Genomic DNA, 25,527 nt, shown 5'->3' with positions numbered 1-25,527 from the left:
GAAGTTAGCAGAGGTTGGTTCGTAAGGTTTAAGGAAAGAAGCCGTCCCCATAACGTGGAAGTGCAAGGTGAACCAGCAAGTGCTGATGTAGAAGCTGCAGCAAGTTATCCTTCCTGTGCTCTGTAAATGGAACAACAAAGCCTAGATGACAGAACATCTGTTTACAGCATGGTTTACTGAATATTTTAAGCCCACAGTTGAGACCTACTGCTCAGGAAAAAAAAAAAAGAAAAGAAAAGATACCTTTCAAATTGTTACTGCTCATTGACAATGCACTTGAACACTCAAGAGTTCCAGTGGAGATATATAAAATTTATGCTGTTTTCCTGCCTGCTAACATAACATCTACTCTGCAGCCCATGGACAAGGAATAATTTCAACTTCCAAGTCTTATTATTTAAGAAATACATTTTGTAAGGCTATAGCTGCATAGGATCTGGGCAAAGTCAATTGAAAACCTTCTGAAAAGAATTCACCATTCTAGATGCCATTAAGAACGTTAATGATTCATGGGAAGAGGTAAAATATTAACATTAACAGGAGCTTGGAAGATGTTGATTCCAACCCTCATGGATGACTGAGGGGTTCAAGACTTCAGTGGAGGAAGTAATTGCAAATAGGGTGGGTATAGCAAGAGAACTAGAATTAGAAGTGGGGCCCAGAGGTGTGATTGAATTGCTACAATCTTATGATAAAACTTGAATGGATGAGGAGTTGTTTCTTGTGAATCAGCAGAGAAAGTGGTTTTTTGAGATGAAATATAATCCTGGTGAAGATTGTTGAAATGACAACAAAGGATTTAGAACATTCTATAATCTTAGTTGAAAACGCAGCAGCAGGGTTGGAGAAGACTGACTCCAGTTTAGAGAGAAGCTCTCCTGTGGGTAAAATGCTCACACAGCATTGTGTCCTACAGAGAAGTCATTTGCAAGAGGAAGAGTCAGTTGACATGGCAGGTTTCATTGTCTTATTTTTAGAAACTGCCACAGCCACCCCAGCGTTCAGCAGCCACCACCTTGATCAGTCATCAGCCACCAACATTGAGGCAAGACCCTCCCCCAGCAAGAAGATTAAGACTTGCTGAAGGCTGATGATGGTTAGTGTTTTTTGCAATGAAGTATTTTTTAATTAAAACATGTGCATTGTTTTTTTTAGGCATGTAGCTATTACACACTTAACAGCACTGGGAAACCAAACAATTTGTAGCTCACTTTATTGTGATACTCGCTTTATTGCAGTGGTCTGGAACTGAACCCACAGCATCTCTGAGGCTGCCTGTAGTCATGCAATGAAATATTACTCAGCAATAAAAAAGGAACAAACTACTGGTATACCCAACAGCAGGCATCATGCTAGGTGAAAGAAGTCATATGGTATGATTCCTTTTATGTGACATTCTGGAAAAGACAAATCTATACATACAGAAAACAGTGATTGCTGGGAATGGAGGAGGTGTTAGTTACAAAGGGATGGGGGGTCATTTGGGTGATGAAAATGTTCAGTCTGATTGTGGAGGTGGTATCATGACTGAATTTGTCAAATTTTGCAGAACTATACACTAAAGGGGGAATATTTTACTGCATGAAAATTATACCTTAATTTTTTAATGGAAAGAAAGAATAGGTAAGTGGTAGCATAAAGAGCCAGTTATTCATCTTTCATAGCAGGAATTCAATAGGTTAAGTTAATAAATAAAGAACCCAAAATATCAGCATGTAATTTAGAATTATATGGGCAACAATCTAAATATATGGCCCAAAGTGGAAATGATGAAAAGTAATTGCATCTTGGGAACAGACCAAGCAGGGAAGAAATGTGGTGTGGAAGCTTTTGATATTAGTAATTAGCTGCACTGTATACTAAAAAAATTATTTTTCACTTCCACAGGCAGTACCCACTTAGAGGTTGAACAGGACAGTCTCGTGTTATGTATGAAGTATAAATTAAGTGGTGTGTGCCTAATGGGTAGGTGGTAATAGCATTAGTAAGAGCTGATGTGAGGTCTTTGGATGTGAGGGTTTTAACCTTTATCCCTCTGTCCTCCCAGTACCTACCGTAGTGTCCTGTCCATGTTAAGGGCTGTGAAAGATCTGAGATTTTGTCCTCCTTGCTACCTAAGAACTTAGCTGCCACAATTTCACGGATGATGGCAGAAGACCTGAAGGTTGTAGCAGTAGCAGTATATCAGCGTTTTCTTGTGTCAGCTCGTAGAGCCCCAGTTCCCACGGAGCAGCGTGAGGAAGGCCGGGTACTGTGGCCTGTGCAGTGGGTTCTGTCAGAGGAGAGAAACTCTGAGTGTGGGGTTCTGGATCTTTCCTCTTGGACAGTGCTCATGCCTGCATTTCCGTTCAGTGGAAGGTTCTGTATGTAAGGCTGTTGGTTACAGGAGCATCCTTGAAACAGTGATTGGAGCAAAGGCCGTTGTTCTCTGTGCTTGTAAAATGTTCAGAGATTTGAGAACCTGGAAAATTCTCTCTTAACTGTCCAAGCTGGTGACCAAATGAATAAATATGTCTACAAGCTATATTGGCCAGTTTTTTTGTTGGCATCTTCCCTTTTTCCTCCTTAAAATATTGGTATGCATTTTAAGCTCAATTTCTTTTAAGAATTTCCAGTGAGGTAATAATCCTTGCAGTGCTTTGCTAGTTTGTTCAGTTAACCATATCTGTCAATAGTTCCTGCCTAATTTAGGTGTCTTGAGTTTTGGTTTTTACTTTTCATTTTGCTTTCACCTTTTGCATAAAAATTGCAATTTTATGATGAAATACTAATATTTTAAGATACAGACATTTTAAGAATCTTCATTCAAAATATTGAGAATAAAATCTCTAAATGATCTTACTTTTATTTCTCTGAAGAGGTTTTTTTTTTTTATTGTGAAAAGACACACATGAAATTTTCAGATTGCAGTTTTTTCACTGTCCCCTGGAACAGTGTGCTGTATCCTTTCTTACTAGTAAAGTTGTCTTTTTACTGTGCTGAATCACATATGGCATATGTTTAATTCTCATACAGTTTAATAAAGAATAATAATTGCTGCCCACAGAGTAACTTTAAAGGTGATAGTTCTTTGTACTATGTGTCATAGTAGAGCTAACACCTTTTGTTGTAATCTGTGAATGCTTTTACTCCTCAGTAGCTTTTCTCTCTTATTAGGTAGAAGTGAGCGGTGTGCTTGGTCTGTCACTGGACACAGGACTTCCTTTCTGGTTTTATATTCTGGCCTGCTCTGCGCGATTGTGCCAAGGGCTGGAATGGGGGCTTTACACAGTGGACTAGGCCTCCCTTGGCTCTCGCCATCCTGTCATCCCTGTGATGAGGAGTTCAGACCTCAAAGCAGCACTGGAGAAGGTGGGACCCATGCGCCCTGTGGCCCTGATGCTACAGGGCTCTGTTCCTCTGCAGCACTTTCCTGTCTTATTTTTCTTACTGTAAATTCAGTTGAAATTCTTTTTGCTTTCTTTCAAGGAAAGCCTTTACTGTGAGATGAATAATGATTTGGGGTTCCTACATTTAGGAATATGTTTAATACATTATTTAAACACTGGCAAATAATATGAAATAAAGATGAGAATAACTCAGAGTATAAATTATAGTTGGTAACAGGGTTTCAAAAGTCCCAGTTAACTTTTTTTTATTGAGGTAAAATTCACATGATATGAAATTAACCATTTAAAAGCATACAATTCAGTACACTTAGTACATTCACAGTGTTGTGCACCCACCACCAGACAGCTCGTGACCCCAGTGAAACCCGGTCCCTGGGAAGTAGCCCACTCAGCCCTGGCAGCCAGCTGTCTCCATGGATCTGTCCATGCTGGGGATTGCATGTAAATGGAGTCATACAACAGGTGACCTTTTGTGTCCGGCTTCTTTTACTGAGCGTGTTTTCGAGGTTCCTCCTTGTTGTAGGATCTGTCAGTACCTCATCCCTCTTTATGGCTGAATAGTATTCCATTGTGTGTTTATCCATTCACTCCTTGATGGGCAGTAAGTTGTTTCCCCCTTTCAGCTGTATGGTCTGAGAGTACCGCTGTGAACATTTCACATACAAGTATCTGTCTGAGTGCCTACTTTCAGTTCTTTTGTGTATACACCTAAAAGTAGAATTGCTGGGTCATAACGTAATTCTGTGTTTAACTAATTGAGGAATTGCCAGGCTATTTTCCACTGAGGCGATACAATTTTACATTCCCACCAGCTGTGTTGTGAGGCTTCTATATGTTCTCCGCTCCCTTGCCAACGTTTGTAATCCTCCCCCCTTTTGTTTCAGTTATAGTCGTCTGTGTTAGTTTTCTAGGACCGCCGTAACAAAGTGCCACAAACTGAGTGGCTTAAAAAAACTTATTGTCTATAGTTCTGGAGGCTAGAAATCTGAACGCAAGGTGTTGGCAGGTTTTGCTCCTTCTGAGGCTGTGAAGGAGGATCTGTTCCAGGCCTCTCCTGGTTCCTGGCAGTTTGCTGGCATCTTTCGCTTTGTACATGCATCACCCTAATCTCTACCTTCATTTTTACGTGGCATTCTCCCTGTGTCTTTACATCGTCTTCCCTCTGTGCATCCTCTTTCCTCTTTTTGTAAGGACACCAGTTGTATTGGATTTGGGCCGACCCTAATGACCTCATTTTAGTTTCATTACCTCTGTAAAGACCCTGTCTTCAAATAGGGTCCCGTTCTGAGGCAGGAGGGATTGGGACTTTAACATGCCCTTTTTGAAGGAACACAATTCAGCCCATAACACCATCCTGATAGGTGTGAAGTGGTACCTCACTGTGGTTTTTACTTACATTTTTCCGATGACTAATGCTGTCATTATTTTTCATGTGCTTGTTGGCTGCTTGTATGTCTTCTTTGGAGAAATGTCTGTTCACATCTTTTGCCCATTTTGAGTTATGTTGTCTTTTTGTTATTGAGTTTAAGAGTTCCATATATATTTTGGATACTAGACCCTTATCAGATATCTGATTTCTGTCTTAGTCCATTTTGGCTGCTATAACAAGTTACCATAGGCTGGGTAGCTTCTAACAACAGATGTTATTTTCATGGTTCTGGAAGCTGGGAAGTCCAAGATCAAGGTGCTGGCAGATTCACTGCCCACTGAGGCCCCATCTCCTGGCTCATGGATGGTCATCTTCTCACTGTGTCCTCATGAGGCAGAAGGGGGTGAGAGCTCTCTGGGGTCTCTCTTATAGAGCACTGATCACCTACCAAAGGCCCTACCTCTTTGTACCATCACATTGGGGGTTAGGATTTTAACATACATATTTTGGAGGGGATATAAACATTCAGTCTATAACAGTTTGCAAATTTTTTCTCCCATTCTGTAGGTTGTCTTAACACTTCTTTGATAGTTTCTTTTGATGGACACGAGTTTTTAATTTTGATGAAATCCAGTATGTTTTGTTCTTGTTGTTGTTACTTGTAGTTTTGATGTCATATTTAAAAGCCCATTGCTAAATTCAAGGTTATGAAAATGGACACCTATATTTTATTGTAGGAGTCTTATAGTTTGAACTCTTATATTTAGGTTATCAATCCATTTTGAGTCAATTTCTGTAGATGGTGTGATATACAAGGGTCCATCTTCATTCTTTTTCATGTGGATGGCCAGCTGTCTCAGCACCATTTACTGAAAAGACCATTTTTCCCATGATTATGGTCTTACACCCTTGTCAAAACTTCACTGGACCTAGTTATATGGGTTTATTTCTGGACTCTCGATTCTATAGTGTTGGTCAGTATGTCTCTCTTTTTGCCATATAACACTTTTTTGGTTGCGTTAGCATTGTAGTAGGTTTTGAAATCAAGAGGTTTGAATTCTCCAACTTCACGTTCCTCTTTTTCAATATCGTTTTGGCTATTTGGAGTCCCTTGCAATTCCATATGAATTTGAGGATTGGCTTTTCCATTTTTGCAGAAAAGGCCATTGGAACTTACATAGGGATTGCGTTGAATCTGTAGATTGCTTTGGGTAGTATTGATATCTTTTCAATATTATCTTTCAGTCTGTGAACAGGGGATTTCTTTATGTTTGTTTAGGCCTTTAATTCCTTTCAGCAATGTTTTGCAGTTTTCAGCATATGTGTCTTTCACTTCCTGGGCCAAATTTATAGGCATTTTATTCTTTTGAATGCTGTTGTAAATGGAACTTTTTCTTAGTGTCCTTTTCTGATTGTTCACTACTAGTGTTAGAACTACAACTGACTTCTTTGGGTTGTTCTTGTATCTGGCAACTTTGCTGAGTTCATTTATTAGTTCTAATAGTTTTTTTTAATGGATTCTTTAGGATTTTTTCTGTATATAAGACCATGTCATCTGTGAACAGGTATGGTTTTGCCTTTTCGTTTTCATTTGGATGCCTTTTTATTTCTTGCCTAATGGCTCTGATTAGGACTTCCAGTGCATTGTTGAATAGCAGTGGTGAAAGCGGGCATCCTTGTCTTGTTCTTCATCTCAGGGGGAAGACTTTTGTCTTTCACCAAGGATATGATGTTAGCCATAGGTTTTTCATAAATGCCCTTCATTATGTTAAGGAAGTTTCCTTCTATTCTGTGTGTGTGTTAACCATGAAAATGTGTTGGATATTTTCAGATACTTTTTCAGCATCTGAAATGATCATGTGGCTTTTGTCCTTCCTTCTATTAATGTCGTATATACATTGATTGATATTCATATGTTGAACCACCCTGGCTTCACTGGGATAAATCCCACTTAGTCATGGTTTATAATACTTTCAATGTGCTGCTGGATTTGGTTTGCTAGTATTTTGTTGAGAATTTTTGCATCCTGTATTCATAAGGGATATTGGTCTATAATTTTCGTGTGATGTCTTTCTTTGGCTTTACTATCAGGGTGATACTGGCCTCATAGAATGAGAGGAAGTGCTCACTCCTTTTTTGGAAGGGTTTGAGAAGCATTGGTATTAATTCTTCTCTAAATGTTTGGTTGCCATCTAGTCCTGGGCTTTTCTTTGTTGGGAAGTTTTTAAATACTCAATCTCTTTGCCTATTACAGGTTTGTTCAGATTTTCTGTCTTCTTAGGTCAGTTTTGGTAATTTGTGTATGTCTAGGAATTTGTCCAGTTCATCTAGGCTGGCTAATTTGTTGGTGTGAAGTTGTTCATAGTTTTCCCTTATAGTCCCTTTCATTTCAGTTAAGTCGTTAGTAATGTCCCCACTTTTCTGATTTTAGTCATTGTGTCTTGTGTCTTTTTTTCTTAGTCAGTCTTTGTCAATTTTGTTGATCCTTTCAAAGTACAAAGTTGTTTTCTTTTTTATTTTCTCTATTATATTTCTGTATTTCTCTATTTCTCGTCTCTATTTTATCTCCACTTTAATCTTTATTTCCTTCTTTCTATTGGTTTTGTGTTTAGTTTGCTCTTCTTTTTTCTAGTATAAAGTTAGGTTATTGATTTGAGATTTTTCTTGTTTTTTATTGTAGTGTTTACAGCTAGAAATTTCCCCACGAGCACTGTTTTCTCTATATTCTATAAGTTTCAGTGTGTTGTATTTTTGTTTTCATGTGTCTCAAAGTATTTCCCAATTTCCCTTTTCTTTAATTTTCTTTTTTCCTTGACCCATTGGTTGTTTATGAATGTGTTGTTTCATTTTTACATATTTTTGAATTTTCCAGTTTTCTTTCTGTAATTGATTTCTTATTTCATCCCACTGTGGTCAGAGAAGATGTTTTCTATAATTTCAGCATTTTTAAATTTATTAAGACTTATTTTGTCACTTAACATATGATCTATCCTGGAGAACGTTCCCTGTACACTTGAGAAGAATGTGTATTTTGCTGTTTGGGATGGAGTGTTCCATATTGTCTGTTATGTCTAGTTGGTTATAATGTTGTTCAGGTTCTCTTTCCTTGTAGCTCGTCTTTCTAGTTGTTCTACCCATTTTTGAAAGAGTTTCCAACTGTTATTGTAGAGCTGTCTATTACTACCTTCAATTCTTTCGATTTTTGCTTCATGTATTCTGGGTCTCTGTTTTTCAGTGCGTATATGTTTATAATTGTTCTATCTTCCTGACAGATTTACCCTTTTATCAGTATATAATGTCATTTTGTCTCTTGTAACATTTTTTGACTTAAAATCTGTTTTGCCTGTTGTTAGTATGGCCCCAGCTCTCTTTTGGTTACTATTTTCATTGAATATCTTTTTCCATCCTTTCACTTTCAACCTATTTTTGTCTTTGGATCTAAAGTGAGTCTCTTGTAGAGAGCACATAGTTTGATTATGTAATTTCAGCCATTTTTCCATTCTCTGCAATTGGAGAGTTTAATCTATTTACAGTTAAAATAATTACTGATAAGAAAGGATTCACTTTTGTCATTTTGCTGTTTTCTGTGGGTCACATCCCTTTGTCCCTCAGTTCTTCTATTACTGCCTTCTTTTGTGATTGATATTTTTGCAGTGTACTGTTTGAATTCTCTTCATTTCCTTTTCTCTATATGTATTTTTATTTATTTTCTTACTGGGTTACCCTGGGGATTGCAGTTACCCTCTTAAACTTATGACAGTTAGTACCAGCTTAACCTCTGTAGTATACAAACCTCCGCTTCTGTTTAACTCTGTCCCTCCCCCTTTATGTTGTTGTTGTCACAAATTGCATCTTTATACATTGTGTGCCTATTAACATTGATTTATAGTTATTGTTTTATGCATTTGCCTTTTAAATCATATTGGAAGAAAAAGAGGACTTACATATCAAAAATGCAGTAATACTGGCCTTTATATATGATGTAGTTACCTTTACCAGTGTCCTTTATTTTTGTGTGGCTTTCAAGAACTGTCTAGTGACCTTACATTTCTGCCTGAAGGACTCCCTCTAATATTTCCTGTAGGGCAGGTCTACTAGCAACAGACTCCCTCAGCTTTTGTTTATCTGGGAATGTATTAATTTCTCCATTTTTAAAGGACATATGAATCTTGGTTGACAGCTTTATTCTTTGAGCAAAGTATGTTATCCTGCTGCCTTCTGGTCTCCTTGGGTTCTGCTGAGAAGGCCGCTGATACTATTGCTGTTTCTGGTAAGTGAAGAGTGGTTTGTCTTGCTCCTATCTGTGTTTTCTTTTGTCTCTTTCAGTGGTTTCTTTATAATGCGTTTCTGTGTGTTTTGTCCTCCTAGGAGTTTGTTGAGCTGTTTGGATGTGTAATTGTACGTTTTGTATATATATATATACATAAATATATATGTATATAAACCTATATTTATATGTAAACATATATATTTATTTATTTCTCAATCTTCCAGTCGTTGGAAAAACCTCATTTGAGTGACAGGTGGTAAGTTTAGTTTCTTTCTTCTAGTTTAGTTTCTGTTTTCAAGCAAATAGGCTACATCTCTTTCTATAGGTAAGATCTTTGAAAATAACTATTAAGTCAAGGATAAATCTTTTTCATCATTTCCATAAAGATCATAGGACATAGTGATTCTGAAGTGGCAAGCTTTTAGGCAAAAAAATAGGATACCCGCCGCACAGTTGTGATGAGCGAGTAAACTGTGGGATTGCGGTCTGGCCGCACTTCTGTCTGCCCCTCCCAGCAGACTTGACAGGATTCTCACTTGCCTTCCCCTCCCTCCGTCCTCTCCTCAGCCTTCTCTTTCTCTCCCTCCCCTGTTCCAAGTTCACTTAGTTGTTTATGTTCCCCTAAAGCTTAAATCCTTTAACCTAAATGTTGGACTTATTTTTAATGATTCAAAACCTTTATTCAAATATAGTAAGTTAAAAGACAGTGGGACATTTTCAATATTAGGGTATCTATATTGTGGATAAAAATAAGGGAGTAATGTAATATGATTATTAAACTTGAGTGTTATATACCTTTCAGAAAGCCTCTCTTCTATTTAGAATTTAGCTGACTTGCAGGGCATTTCAGGATTTATGAGGTGTGGCACACTTTTCTAATTGGGGAGGGTCACAGTTTTGATCAGATTTTCCCAGGCATCTCAATGGCCTAAAAAATTGCTATAAGCATTCTTTTTCGCATGTGTCTGCATATATATGTGAAAAACAGATTTAGAGAGCTGGTAATTAAGTAAAATAACCAGAACAGTATCTGATACAGACAGAGCAGGTGTATAAGATGTTGTTATGGACCTTATTCTTCCTCACCTGATTCCCATCCCTCTCCCTGCAAAAGCAAACAAACAAGCTAACCACAACTTGCACTTTGTCGGGGTCTGGTTCGCTGTGGTGGGCTTTGCGTGCAGGACGTTTGCTGGGGAGTGCTCTCGGGGTCAGCACCTGTCAGGGAAGGAGCAGGCAGGACAGAGCAGAAGGGGACGTGGTCTCTAGCTGGTCCCACAGGGAGCTCTGAGGTGAGATGACCCTGTGACTGGTCCTTGATAGGAGCGTGCTGCGTCGGCCGGTCGTTGAGTCAGGCCACTCTGGGGAAGATGGCTTTCCCCAGCCGACGGGACTGCTGCCAGCTCTCAGTCGTCAGCACTCTCTGAGCCTGGAGACAGTGTGCCCTGGTCTTGAAGGAGTGGGCGGTGTCCTTGGTACTCTGCCTCTGGGGAGAGTGAGTGCAGCACCAGATGCTTAAGCCGGAAGTCAGGACAACATCCACGACCACTCCCAGGCCCCTTGAGTCTGTCCCTTCTGCTCTGCTCTCTCCCCATTGTCCACAGTCCCTCTTCCCCCCAAAAGTCCTTCACACTGATGCCAGGTCATCTTTCTAATATACTTTACATTCTTCCCGTCCCCAAGCATCTTGCTTGGAGTTTCTGTGCCTCCTTTGCATGTCGTCCCCGTGTCTGGGTTGCCCTGACCCTTTCTTTATCTTCATCGTTGTGATTCATTATTACCACTTGGTTCTGTTCTCCCCTGAAACTCATATTGAGCCCTTTCCCCTCCCCTTCTTGTAGCATCCTGTGTTCTCCTGTATCAGGTCAACACCTGTTTTGTACTCTTTGTTCCCTTGTCTGTCCTCCCCTCCAGACTGTCTTTGTGGCCTTATCCTCCTTGAGGACATAAATGGTATCTTTCATCTCTATAAACCCAATCCTGGTATCCCTTCAAGGGGCTAAGTGAATGTGGGCTGCGTGGATGGAGTGAGAGAGTGACCAACTGACTCGATCATAGTCTGAAAGCTCATCTGAGAGGTGCGGGCAGGGCCTGTTGTGTACACAGACCAGGATGTTTTCCTGTTTGTGTAAACTATACACAGCAATGGCAGGTTTCTACATTTGGATTCCAGTTAATTTGATGGAGTGATGTCGCTCTCTTCTCCAAAGTGTCCTCAAATATGATTGGAGAAACCTCTCAAGCCCTTTTAAAGCCTGTGGAAGAACTAAATTAAGTTAGTAATTTTTTTCCTGTGGTGCTACACCAATAAAAAAAGAGAGAGAGAGAGAAATGGAAATCAACTGTCTAATTGCAAACGCTCTGGTAAAAGTGCTCTAAGACGGATTCAAACAGAAGGAAGTTTCTTTGGGGAGGAAAAACATTTGTTTTATGGCTTAATAAACATTTCCCAAGCACCATCCATGTTGCTGAGTTTTCCGTATGTTCAAGTCTGGAAACAAAAAGATTTAAGAAGCTGTGTTAGAGCTTTTAGTCAAGTGACATTACAAGACATAATTAACTATGATGAAGTAGAAGTGCTTTAAAAAATTATTCTAAATGCTAGTTGAAGAGCCAGAAGGGGAAGATCTGCTGAGGAGGGAGGAGTGACATCAGGGATTGCTTCACGTAGGAAGTGACGTTTGCATTGGGTGTGAAGGTGGGGTAGGAGTTCCCCACTGGAGGGAAGTCAGGCTTATCAGGCCAAAGGGGGAACATCCATTCAACATTAGCAAATGTGATCGGGTGTGACTGTATTCCAGTTACCATTTAGGACCCTGGGAATATAGTGATGAACTAATAGCAAGGCCCCTCTTCCTCAGAGGTGATACTCCAGTGGAGGAGACAGACAGTAAAGAAATTCAGTGTGGTGAGAGAAGGCTAGACAGGAGAAGGGCTAGAGTGAGACTCAGGGGAGGTGAGCACATTCAGATAAGGCGCCAGGGTGTGTTCTGAGGAGCCCTAGTCCTGAGAGATCTATGAAAACAGGTTCTGGGGACAGACTAGTTGAGAAACACCACCCTGTTAAGTCCTGCCCTGAAGAAACTTAGATAATTCTGGACTAAACCAAATCAAACAGTGCATTAGACAAGAAAACCCTCTGCGTCATCACTGGCGTTTTGTGAGCTAAAATTCCAAAGCATACACCCTGGGAGAAGCTGGACTGGAGTGTGAGGACCCAGGGGCCAGGTGGGCAGGAGGGGCCTGGGTGGGGGCGGGGGCGGGACTGTGGCCTGATGGTCGTGGCCTTTTGAGCCAGGATGAGGAGTCTGGGAGCCAGCAATGCCAGGGTTAGATCTGGGTTTTAGGAAAGTTAGTTACTATGGTGGCAGTTCAGAAGCTGTCTTGAATGAGGAAGGGATAAATCAAGAAGCTTTGCAATAAAAAGGGAATGATGAGGGCCTTAACAATGGAGAGGAAAAAGATTAATTTTAAAGACCTTTGGAGGTAGAATCAATTTATTTGGATAACTATGTTTTTATAGACAATGAAAAGTGACTCAGAAAAATTCTTGGCACATAATGATTTAAACGAAGGAAAGCACATCTTCTTGAGTGGGAAACTTGCCCCTGACCCACCAGTAGGTGAAGGTCACAGCAGAGTTGTAAGTTTTGTAGGAGAAACAGGGGCCAAGTAATAAGATCAACAGTGTTCCAGACTCTACATCGCAACTGTGTTTTCTCTCACCTTCGAAATAAAGGAAGATTAGAAATGGAGCAGGAAAATATCAGCAAATATCTCCTCTTGAAAGGTTGATTTTTTAGGAAGAAACAAGCTTCTTATCACTTTTAAATAAAACAGAACGTGACCTTGAGTTAGAGACAGCTGAGCCGCGTGTCTGGTTGGTGAGGTCAGCGTCTCCTCCCTGCAGCCCAGGATGGGCAGGTGGCTGCATTCTGCCGCCAGAGAACCATCTGGACCTCATGGCAGGTGCTGAAGCAAAGGCGGAGAGGACGTCTCGGTGGCCGAGAGTATGAGCATCAGAAGGGAGAAGGAAGGGTGGCTCTAAGTTATAAAATGTTATCTATATTTCTATTTTCACATACGTATATATGTGTGTGTATAAGTATAAATATATAACATTTCCCACCAGTACTTCGTATCGCATATGTTTGTCAACGGCTGTGATCTGTCACCAATCAAATGAGAAAACTGTCGCCTTATTTGCTCTTTGCCCCTCCCCTGCAAGGATATCTTGGTTATTAGCCACTTAATTGGAGTTCAAAACCAAACAGTAATTTGCCTTGAGGATGAAATAGTCGATGAAGTGTAATTAATGCTTTTACCAAACTTAGGAAATACAAATATGGTGAACGTTTTCTTGTAAAGATGACAAACTGCATTGTTAAAAAAAAACAAAAGAAACACTATCTAATATTCTTCTTGATGGACTTTAGTCAGCTGATAAGTAGTTTAAGATATAGAGATAAAAAAGTTAAAGAATATGAGTTACCAAAATATAGTAGTTTGATATCACTCTTCCTCTTAATTTTTCTTAGCCTTTTGACTACTGATGTATTAGAACAGTTGTTAAGCTTCACATTTTATACTTTAGCCTTGAAATATTGGCATTAAAAACCAAACTCGAATTGCCATTTGAGCAATATTCTTAGACCTTCATGGGAATTTTTCTTTAAATAATAATCTTTTGTTTTCAAATAAGCCTTTATTTGATAAGATTCTTCAGATTGTCTAATTATATTTTTCTAAAGCCTAATTAGGAAACTTCTAGCCTAGGCATCAGAATTGGCACTTGATTTGGTTTCCTCCTTAAAGAACTGTTAGTTTGGTATTAATGCTAGTTCACGAGGAAACCGTGGTGTGCTGTGGCTCTTCCAGAAGGACTGTGGGGGCTGGAGGGGGTTTGTGTCCTTGCTGGGTGGGCACAGCTGCAGGCTGCGGGCTGTGTGGTGACATCTACGGGCCATGCAGAGAGTAGCTCTGTCTCACTGACCACATTTCTTGGGCTTTCTACACTTTCCTCCCACCTGCTTCTTTCACCTTCCTATTTATCTTCTCTTATCTCCGTATATTCCTTCTTCTTGTAGAGTTTTCCACTCTGTGTTTATGTGTTTGTCTCTCCGGTTCTCTTTCGAACCCTCCCTTTGGCCAGTCTTGCCTCTGAGCCCCAGCCTTGGGGAGCTGGCCCTTCAGGACCTCTGCTGGCAAGACACACGCTGTCCAAAAGCACTACTGCCTATTTCCTCATTCTGGCTTTTCTACAAAATATTTTTTCTTAAAAAAATTTTAATGTCATATTCAACACATGACTAACACAAAAAATATATGTAAACACGCACATTATGAACTAGCTAGCTATGCACCCCTGCCCCCCAAGCAAAGCATATTTTAAAAAACATGGTTAGGTAGGTAAGTTCAACATTGATACATCATATAATATTACCACATCCAGTATTTCTTCATTCTTGAGAAAACATAAAAGAAAAATTACAGCTTCAAAGAAAAGCATACCACTTCTGGTTGAACCTAACATCTCTTCAAGCTCACAGTCGTCTGGCTATGAGTCAGGCATATCTGTCCACAGCCCAGGGACACGGACTCTTCTGTTAAAACTTAGCACTTTAAAAAAAGGTCACTTGAATTATGACTACACAAAAAATTTAAATTCTGAATGAGACCAACTCTTCCTAAGACCCTGAATTTCAGGAAGGAAGGATGGCTTAGTGATCACAGCTGTCATGCGTTTCAGCCGTTGCTGTAAACCCCTCCCTGGTCAGCCCGGCCAAGTTGGCAGTCAGCCTTCTCAGTGTCTCTGAGTTCTTCCAGGGCTGTTCAGACATATCGCAGAGAACTGAAGCTTTTTTTTTTCACACACACACACTGTATTTTATTTTTACAAGAGATAAATAGACTGACACCAAGCATTGTACATGGATGACCACAACAAAAGCAACAATGATTGCAATTACCAAACATGAAACACACTCATACTATGTCATAATATTGACATTCATTCCAGTAATCCTCCACTGTAACAGCTCCTTTACTTTGCAGTGAAAATTGATTTGTATATTCTTTGCCTCTGAGTCCTTGTGGGATTTTTTTTTTTTTAATTCAGACAGTCACAAAAATTATACTCATCCTCATCAGTTCACTAAGTCCCATGTAATTGATTTTTTTTTTCATCTTGATCTTTTGTTAGCACTTTTATGAGTTCATCAGTTTTTCATTAGAGTTCTGAAAATGCTTATTCATTCAGTTCAGCAGTACAGTCAGTTACCAGAAACCTGTACTTGTCAGAGTCTTTTCCATGAATTTCTTGAAGATGAAAGCCTTTTATAGGAACATGTTTGCAAAAGCATCAGAGTACACCCAGAACTGTCTGTAAATGACAAAAGACTTAAAAATGACCACTGTTAAAGATTTGATGAAAGTTCATAATAATGCAGTTGACAAGAAAATTAGTTATTTCTGAGATATACATTTTAAAGTAATAACTAGGATTATTACTTATAACATTATACCAGAACATATAAGATTTTTGGAAATTTCATGTAATGTCTGAAACATTTATATTAACATATTTCCATACAAATAACCCAATGTAAGTTTAGTATTAGTTGTTTTGTTTCTTTGTTGTTTTATACTGCAGGTTCTTATTAGGCATCAATTTCATACACATCAGTGTATACATGTCAATCCCAATCGCCCAATTCAGCACACCACCATCCCCACCCCACCGCAGTTTTCCCCCCTTGGTGTCCATATGTCCATTCTCTACATCTGTGTCTCAACTTCTGCCCTGCAAACCGGCTCATCTGTACCATTTTTCTAGGTTCCACATACATGCATTAATATACGATATTTGTTTTTCTCTTTCTGACTTACTTCACTCTGTATGACAGTCTCTAGATCCATCCACTTCTCAACAAATGACTCAATTTCGTTCCTTTTTATGGCTGAGTAATATTCCATTGTATATATGTACCACAACTTCTTTATCCATTCGTCTGTTGATGGGCATTTAGGTTGCTTCCATGACCTGGCTATTGTAAATAGTGCTGCAATGAACATTCGGGTGCATGTGTCTTTTTGAGTTATGGTTTTCTCTGGGTATATGCCCAGTAGTGGGATTGCTGGGTCATATGGTAATTCTATTTTTAGTTTTTTAAGGAACCTCCATATTGTTCTCCATAGTGGCTGTATCAATTTACATTCCCACCAACAGTGCAAGAGGGTTCCCTTTTCTCCACACCCTCTCCAGCATTTGTTGTTTGTAGATTTTCTGATGATGCCCATTCTAACAGGAGTGAGGTGATACCTCATTGTAGTTTTGATTTGCATTTCTCTAATAATTAGTGATGTTGAGCATCTTTTCATGTGCTTTGTGGCCGTCTGTATGTCTTCCTTGGAGAAATGTCTATTTAGGTCTTCTGCCCATTTTTGGATTGGGGTGTTTGTTTCTTTAATATTGAGCTGAATGAGCTGTTTATATATTTTGGAGATTAATCCTTTGTCCGTTGATTCGTTTGCAAATATTTTCTCCCATTCTGAGGGTTGTCTTTTCGTCTTGTTTATGGTTTCCTTTGCTGTACAAAAGCTTTGAAGTTTCATTAGGTCCCATTTGTTTATTTTTGTTTTTATTTCCATTACTCTAGGAGGTGGATCAAAGAAGATCTTGCTGTGTTTTATGTCAAAGAGTGTTCTTCCTATGTTTTCCTCTAAGAGTTTTATAGTGTCCAGTCTTATATTTAGGTCTCTAATCCATTTTGAGTTTATTTTTGTGTATGGTGTTAGGGAGTATTCTAATTTCATTCTTTTACATGTAGCTGTCCAGTTTTCCCAGCACTACTTATTGAAGAGACTGTCTTTTCTCCATTGTATATCTTTGCCTCCTTTGTCATAGATTAGTTGACCATAGGTGCGTGGGTTAATCTCTGGGCTTTCTATCTTGTTCCATTGATCTATGTTTCTGTTTTTGTGCCAGTACCATATTGTCTTGATTACTGTAGCTTTGTAGTAGAGTCTGAAGTCAGGGAGTCTGATTCCTCCAGCTCCATTTTTTTGCCTCAAGACTGCTTTGGCTATTCGGGGTCTTTTTTGTCTCCATACAAATTTTAAGATGATTTGTTCTAGCTCCGTAAAAAATGCCATTGGTAATTTGATAGGGATTGCATTGAATCTGTAGATTGCTTTGGGTAGCATACTCATTTTCACAATGTTGATTCTTCCAATCCAAGAACATGGTATATCTCTCCATCTGTTGGTATCATCTTTAATTTCTTTCATCAGTGTCTTATAGTTTTCTGCATACAGGTCTTTTGTCTCCCTAGGTAGGTTTATTCCTAGGTATTTTATTCTTTTTGTTGCAATGGTAAATGGGAGTGTTTCCATAATTTCTCTTTCAGATTTTTCATCATTAGTGTATAGGAATGCAAGAGATTTCTGTGCATTAATTTTGTATCCTGCAACTTTACCATATTCATTAATTAGCTCTAGCAGTTTTCTGGTGGCAGTTTTAGGATTCTCTATGTATAGTATCATGTCATCCGCAAACAGTGACAGTTTTACTTCTTCTTTTCCAATTTGTATTCCTTTTATTTCTTTTTCTTCTCTGATTGCCGTGGCTAGGACTTCCAGAACTATGTTGAATAATAGTGGTGAGAGTGGACATCCTTGTCTCGTTCCTGATCTTAGAGGAAATGCTTTTAGTTTTTCACCATTGAGAATGATGTTTGCTGTGGGTTTGTCATATATGGCCTTTATTATGTTGAGGTAGGTTCCCTCTACACCCACTTTCTGGAGAGTTTTTTATCATAAATGGGTGTTGAATTTTGTCAAAAGCTTTTTCTGCATCTATTGAGATGATCATATGGTTTTTATTCTTCAATTTGTTAATATGGTGTATCACATTGATTGATTTGCGTATATTGAAGAATCCTTGCATCACTGGGATAAATCCCACTTGATTGTGGTGTATGATCCTTTTAATGTGTTGTTGGATTCTGTTTGCTAGTATTTTGTTGAGGATTTTTGCATCTATATTCATCAGTGATATTGGTCTGTAATTTTCTTTTTTTGTAGTGTCTTTGTCTGGTTTTGGTATCAGGGTGATGGTGGCCTCATAGAATGAGTTTGGGAGTGTTCCTTCCTCTGCAATTTTTTGGAAGCGTTTGAGAAGGTTGGGTGTTAGCTCTTCTCTAAATGTTTGATAGAATTCACCTGTGAAGCCATCTGGTCCTGGACTTTTGTTTGTTGGAAGATTTTTAATCACAGTTTCAATTTCATTACTTGTGACTGGTCTGTTCATATTTTCTGTTTCTTCCTGGTTCAGTCTTGGAAGGTTATACCTTTCTAAGAATTTGTCCATTTCTTCCAGGTTGTCCATTTTATTGGCATAGAGTTGCTTGTAGTAGTCTCTTAGGATGCTTTGTATTTCTGTGGTGTCTGTTGTAACTTCTCCTTTTTCATTTCTGATTTTATTGATTTGAGTCCTCTCCCTCTTTTTCTTGATGAGTCTGGCTAATGGCTTATCAATTTTGTTTATCTTCTCAAAGAACCAACTTTTAGTTTTATTGATCTTTGCTATTGTTTTCTTTGTTTCTATTTCATTTATTTCTGCTCTGATCTTTATGATTTCTTTCCTTCTGCTAACTTTGGGTTTTGTTTGTTCTTCTTTCTCTAGTTTCTTTAGGTGTAAAGTTAGATTGTTTACTTGAGATTTTTCTTGTTTCTTTAGGTAGGCTTGTATAGCTATAAACTTCCCTCTTAGAACTGCTTTCGCTGCATCCCATAGGTTTTGGGTCGTCGTGTTTTCATTGTCATTTGTCTCTAGGTATTTTTTGATTTCCTCTTTGATTTCTTCAGTGATCTCTTGGTTATTTAGTAACGTATTGTTTAGCCTCCATGTGTTTGTCTTTTTTACGTTTTTTTCCCTGTAATTCATTTCTAATCTCATAGCGTTGTGGTCAGAAAAGATGCTTGATATGATTTCAATTTTCTTAAATTTACTGAGGCTTGATTTGTGACCCAAGATGTGATCTATCCTGGAGAATGTTCCGTGCGCACTTGAGAAGAACGTGTAATCTGCTGTTTTTGGATGGAATGTCCTATATATATGAATTAAATCTATCTGGTCTATTTTGTCATTTAAAGCTTCTGTTTCCTTATTTATTTTCATTTTGGATGATCTGTCCATTGGTGTAAGTGAGGTGTTAAAGTCCCCCACTATGATTGTGCTACTGTCAATTTCCTCTTTTATAGCTGTTAGCAGTTGCCTTATGTATTGAGGTGCTCCTATGTTGGGTGCATATATATTTATAATTGTTATATCTTCTTCTTGGATTGATCCCTTGATCATTATGTAGTGTCCTTCCTTGTCTCTTGTAACATTCTTTATTTTAAAGTCTATTTTATCTGATATGAGTATAGCTACTCCAGCTTTCTTTTGATTTCCATTTGCATGGAATATCTTTTTCCATCCCCTCACTTTCAGTCTGTATGTGTCCCTAGGTCTAAAGTGGGTCTCTTGTCGACAGCATATATATGGGTCTTGTTTTTGTATCCATTCAGCCAGTCTATGTCTTTCGGTTGGGGCATTTAATCCATTCACGTTTAAGGTAATTATCGATATGTATGCTCCTATGACCATTTTCTTAATTGTTTTGGGTTTGTTTTTGTAGGTCCTTTTCTTCTCTTGTGTTTCCCACTTAGAGAAGTTCCTTTAGCATTTGTTGTAGAGCTGGTTTGGTGGTGCTGAATTCTCTTAGCTTTTGCTTGTCTGTAAAGCTTTTGATTTCTCTGTCAAATCTAAATGAGATCCTTGCCGGGTAGAGTAATCTTGGTTGTAGGTTCTCCCCTTTCATCACTTTAAGTATATCATGCCACTCCCTTCTGGCTTGCAGAGTTTCTGCTGAGAAATCAGCTGTTAACCTTATGGGAGTTCCCTTGTATGTTATTTGTCATTTTTCCCTTGCTGCTTTCAATAATTTTTCTTTGTCTTTAATTTTTGCCACTTTGATTACTATGTGTCTCAGCGTGTTTCTCCTTGGGTTTATCCTGTATGGGACTCTCTGCGCTTCCTGGACTTGGGTGGCTATTTCCTTTCCCATGTTAGGGAAGTTTTTGACAATAATCTCTTCAAATATTTTCTCTGGTCCTTTCTCTCTCTCTTCACCTTCTGGGACCCCTATAATGCGAATGTTGTTGCGTTTAATGTTGTCCCAGAGGTCTCTTAGGCTGTCTTCATTTCTTTTCATTCTTTTTTCTTTAGTCTGTTCCGCAGCAGTGAATTCCACCATTCTTTCTTCCAGGTCACTTATCCGTTCTTCTGCCTCAGTTATTCTGCTATTGATTCCTTCTAGTGTAGTTTTCATTTCAGTTATTGTATTGGTCATCTCTGTTTTTTTGTTCTTTAATTCTTCTAGGTCTTTGTTAATCATTTCTTGCATCTTCTCAATCTTTGCCTACATTCTTATTCTGAGGTCCTGGATCATCTTCACTATCATTATTCTGAATTCTTTTTCTGGAAGGTTGCCTATCTCCACTTCATTTAGTTGTTTTTCTGGGGTTTTTTCTTGTTCCTTCATCTGGTACATAGCCCTCTGCCTTTTCATCTTGTCTGTCTTTCTGTGACTGTGGTTTTTGGTCCACAGGCTGCAGGATTGTAGTTTTTCTTGCTTCTGCTGTCTGCCCTCTGGTGGTTGAATCTATCTAAGAGGCTTGATGGGAGGCTCTGGTGGTGGGTAGAGCTGACTGTTGCTTTGGTGGTCAGCGCTCAGTAAAACTTTAATCCACTTGACTGTTGATGGGTGGGGCTGGGTTCCCTCCCTGTTGGTTGTTTTGCCTGAGGCAACCCAACACTGGAGCCTACCTGGGCTCTTTGGTGGGGTTAATGGCAGACTCTGGGAGGGCTCACGCCAAGGAGCACTTCCCAGAACCTCCGCTGCCAGAGACCTTGTCCCCACAGTGAAACAGAGCCACCCCCTGCCTCTGCAGGAGACCCCCCAACACCAGCAGGTAGGTCTGGTTCAATCTCCCCCAGGGTCACTGCTCCTTCCCCTGGGTCCTGATGCGCACACTACTTTGTGTGTGTCCTCCAAGAGTGGGGTCTCTATTTCCCCCAGTCCTGTCGAAGTCCTGCAATCAATTCCCACTAGGCTTCAAAGTCTGATTCTCTAGAAATTCCTCCTCCCGTTGCCAGACACCCAGCTTGGGAAGCCTGATGTGGGGCTTAGAACCTTCACTCCAGTGAGTGGACTTCTGTGGTATAAGTGTTCGCCAGTCTGTGAGTCACCCACCCAGCAGTTATGGGATTAGATTTTACTCTGATTGCGCCCCTCCTACAGTCTCACTGTGTCTTCTCCTCTGTCCTTGGACGTGGGGTATCCTTGGTGAAGTCCAGGGTCTTCCTGTCAATGATTGTCCAGCAGCCAGTTGTGATTCTGGTGCTCTTGCAAGAGGGAGTGAGAGCATGTCCTTCTACTCCGCCATCTTGGTTAATCCTGTTTGTTTAAAAACTCCTCACTGGATATTAAAAGTCCTGATGAAACTGCTTCAGGATTCTCCAGCAGTTCTAAATTTCAGTGCCACACTGGGAAGGATGCTTGGTGGCCTGCTTCCTTTGCAGTTTTCCTTCCTTTCCTTGTCAATCCGAGTGCAGATGGACAACCTGGTGCCAAGATAGCATAATGCTGTGGCAGCTTGTAGTGCTCTCTTGCTGGTGGAGATCTCTGACTGTAGTCCGGTTTACCTGGTGCCTGACTGCAGTCCGAGAATTGAAGCTTTGACTCCAAGTTCCGTTACACAGCCCTCCGGACATCTGTCCTTCTTGGCTTTTGGTGTTTCATTTGCCACATTTCGGTTTTTGCTCCTGTTTGACGAACTACATTTTAGTGTCTTGCTCACACCCCACTTCTCCTTTCCCTTCCTGTTGATTGTTAGCTTTGTCTTTCCTGCCCTGGAGTCACCCAACCATCAGCACATGGCACCAGCACCATCCTAAAAATAGACGTACCTGTGGGATATCTTAATACAGTGTTTGCCAGGGATGTTTGTATCAGAAAATTTAAGAAGAGAAGGTGCAGAGGTGGTCTGCAGTTGTGCTGTGTGCAGACAGCAGAGCAGCAGACTCACCTGTGCAAAGGCTGAAGTCGGCAGGGGATGGCTGCTGACTCTAGGGGGCTTGAGGCCTCACACTCTTACTCCTCACGTTGCCTAGCGACTAGTAAGCGATATTTGTGGTGTTTTACATTTATTTTACATGCTAGTTCCTACTGATATGTGGGCATCTTACTGGATTTTATTTAGGAAGTCAGTTGGGGTAGGGAGAGGGTTCTTTACTCCAAAACATGGGGAGACAGGCCCTTGTGGAGTGTTTTCACATAGAACAGCTGTTTTTCAAAAACAGCCCATGGCCACGAAGTGGGAAATGCTTCTATCTCTAATTGCACCCCTTCTCCCCACTACGACTGTCAGCACCTGGTCCAGGCCCCCCTCGTCTGTCCCCTGGACTCTTGCAATGAGCTCACTCTCCACCCTGCCCCCAGCACAGCAGGCAGAACATCCGGTGAAAATTTGAGTCGTCCACTTCACTCCCGTGCTTAGAGCACTGCAGCAGCTCCCCGTTCCACTCAGGAAAACCAAACCTCATTCAGTGTCCAAGACCCTTGTCTTTTCCTGTATCTCTTTAATGTAGATCATAATGGGAAACTAAAGTATATATTTTTATTTGTTGTTGGATTTCTTTTTAGTAATATTTCACATTTTCTATCTTTATTTTATTTATTTATTTTTAAAATTTTATTTATTTTTGGCTGCATTGGGTCTTCACTGCTGCACGCCGGCTTTCTCTAGTTGCGGTGAGCGGGGGCTACTCTTCGTTGCGGTGCGTGGGCTTCTCATTGCGGTGGCTTCTCTTGTTGCGGAGCACGGGCTATAGGCGCGTGGGCTTCAGTAGTTGTGGCACATGGGCTCAGTAGTTGTGGCTCGCGGGCTCTAGAGTACAGGCTCAGTATTTGTGGCACACGGGCTTAGTTGCTCCACGGCATGTGGGATCTTCCCGGAACAGGGCTCAAACCCATGTCCCCTGCATTGGCAGGCAGATTCTTAACCACTGTGCCACCAGGGAAGTTCTATCTTAATTTAAAACATGTAAGTTTTTTAAGGAAAAACTCTCTTAAGGAAAACAAGATCATTCAGTTGCATATGATTTTTCAGTTTTTAATTCTTTCTGCAGTTAAATGGCCCACACTAGACAGACACACTCCTCTATTTTAAGAGAGTATATTTTTTCATCTGAGAAATGAAGACAGTCCCTACCAGTAATACCCAGTCACCTCAGAGCAGTCTTTCTCTCAAGTTTCTCCTATTGGCTCACTTACTGTCTCCCTGACCTGTTAGTTGCTATCTTTCTTCTTCCCTCTCTCTTCTCCTTGGGAGTCAATTTATCTTCCTCTGAACAGCTTTCCTAGCCAGTGAAAAACACCCTGTTGCCTCTTTTCCCCATTACACCTCTACATCTGTGCAGAAACTTTCATCCACTCAAATGTGCTGCAACATGATAGGTGAAGTTGTTTAAGGATAGATAGGCAAATGATTTATTTATGAATTTGCAAGAAAACTTCAAATAAAAATTCTTCCTAGAAAGATGAAGAAAAATGTCAGAGGAGAAGTGAATGATTTTCCTTAAGGAAGAGCCTAGTCTCTGGAGTGGAGTAGGGGATGGGGTGGAGAGGGGATTGTTGTGTAATTAATCTAAATTTAATTTTTTGATGGAACCTAAAATTTCAAGATACATCAGCTTTTCTCACATTCTGTGGCTTCTCTGTCAATTTCCCATAATAACTTTTGTATATGTCACCCAACTAGGTATTTTTATTAGTATGTTTCTTATAAGTATTTCTTTATAGCATGTTTCCCAAACATATATACTGGATTGTTATATATAATGTTACATATTTATTTTGCAAGGAAGATATCTAAATATACCTATATATGTATATATATAAACAAGAAATGTATATACACAGAATAAGATGTTAGATTCATTGTTTTGTTTTTAAATAAAGGGAGTTTATTACACACCATACAGTTGGGATTTTTGTCTATTTCTGTGAATTCATTTTCTCTTCAGGTAATTTATGGCATCATTTAAACTTAAGTTTATGTTTGAAGTCCTTGCTTCTCCAAAATTGTAATTCATAGATATTCATACCTTGGTATCACTGATGTTTGCCAGTACTCAATTGCAAGTTTATCTCAGCACAGTTTGAATTATCTATGTGTAAAAACATAGGCGAATATGAGCTCAGAATGTTAGAATTACTTTAAAAACTTGGTGACTTTCTTCATTTTAAGAGTTTATAGTCATTCATTTAAAACTGATTTATTTTTCACTTTTGCTCTAATAATTCAAGAAAAGTAGACAGTTCAAATAGGCAGACAGGCAGAATCCTGGGTGCTGTGATTGGTTGGCATTTACACGGGTCTTTCACGTAGGATTTAATAAAAGGTGACCTGAAATTTAGAAATGTAATCTATAAGACAGTCAGAGAAAAACAGTTCTTTTAAGCATACTCTTGTCAGTATAATGTGATGCCCATTCTGCCCTGTAATTTTTTGTGTGTATCTGTTAAAAGTTGTAAGCTATATTCAGTAATGAGGATAGCAAGAATTTGAGACTTCATGTACATTTCTTTTTGTCATAGGAAGGTCAGCCTTTTGAAAAGGGATAGAAATTAACATTTCTCCAGAATTATTTTTTCCTTCATTTGAGGCTGTCTCTTAATTTCAGCATTTTACTGTGTTTTATGAATAGGCCAAATATATATTCTATTTATTTGTCAGGGGAGGTGATAAAGGTGATAAAACTTTACAAATTTCAACTGGCATTGCAGTCTGCTGATAAGGATGGGAGTTTGTGCCGTTCTGAAGAGATTACATGAAGTAGAATTGGAAAGCAAATTGTATTTACAAAAGATAGGGTGATGTTCCTAATAGATGGTCAGAATAGACTATTTACTCTCACATTCTGCTGAGCTTTACTAGAAATAACTTCATTTCAAAAAAGGACAAATCTGATTGAAGGCAAAAGCATTCCTTCTCCACAGATACTCATCCGAAGGGTTTACATTAAATTTTTCTGATGGGCACACAGCTGTATTTTATGCTGTATCTGTACAAACTGGTAATGTGGAAAATAAAAATCTAAATAGTATACTTGATTGCTTCATGCACCAACCATTTAGATTACTAGATTTATATCTACAGTTTTGGAAGAGATGTTGCAATATGATATTCTGACAATAACTGTCGAAGTCATAATACTAGGATCTGTTTTCATCTTGTTGTCAAGGTAAAGTTACTGAAATTCACATTTGGTAGGTCAGCGAAATCACTTACTCTCTCTTGTCATCAGTGGTTTAATGCCAACCTAAACAGCTACTGTATGATGTCAAAATTATCACGGTGTCCAGGCTGCAGGGGTACAGCGTGCTACA

At 39.4% G+C, this 25,527-nt stretch overlaps 1 protein-coding gene and 2 long non-coding RNA genes across 6 annotated transcripts in view; 1 reads left to right on the top strand and 2 right to left on the bottom strand.

The window, feature by feature from the left end:
• Positions 1–25,527, bottom strand: part of LOC309608005 — a 702,496-nt gene that overhangs the window by 312,592 nt on the left and 364,377 nt on the right. The gene's annotated exons all lie outside the window — the stretch shown is intronic.
• The window catches only part of LOC309608012, a 336,604-nt gene that overhangs the window by 236,048 nt on the left and 75,029 nt on the right, over positions 1–25,527 (bottom strand). The window lies entirely within an intron of this gene.
• PRIM2 (DNA primase subunit 2) overlaps positions 1–25,527 on the top strand; it is a 320,025-nt gene that overhangs the window by 260,466 nt on the left and 34,032 nt on the right. The gene's annotated exons all lie outside the window — the stretch shown is intronic.

This window comes from Balaenoptera borealis, assembly GCF_965194805.1.
Source record: "Balaenoptera borealis genome assembly, chromosome: 12".
Classification (NCBI taxonomy): domain Eukaryota; kingdom Metazoa; phylum Chordata; class Mammalia; order Artiodactyla; family Balaenopteridae; genus Balaenoptera; species Balaenoptera borealis.
This window is presented reverse-complemented; position numbering and strand designations above follow the sequence as displayed.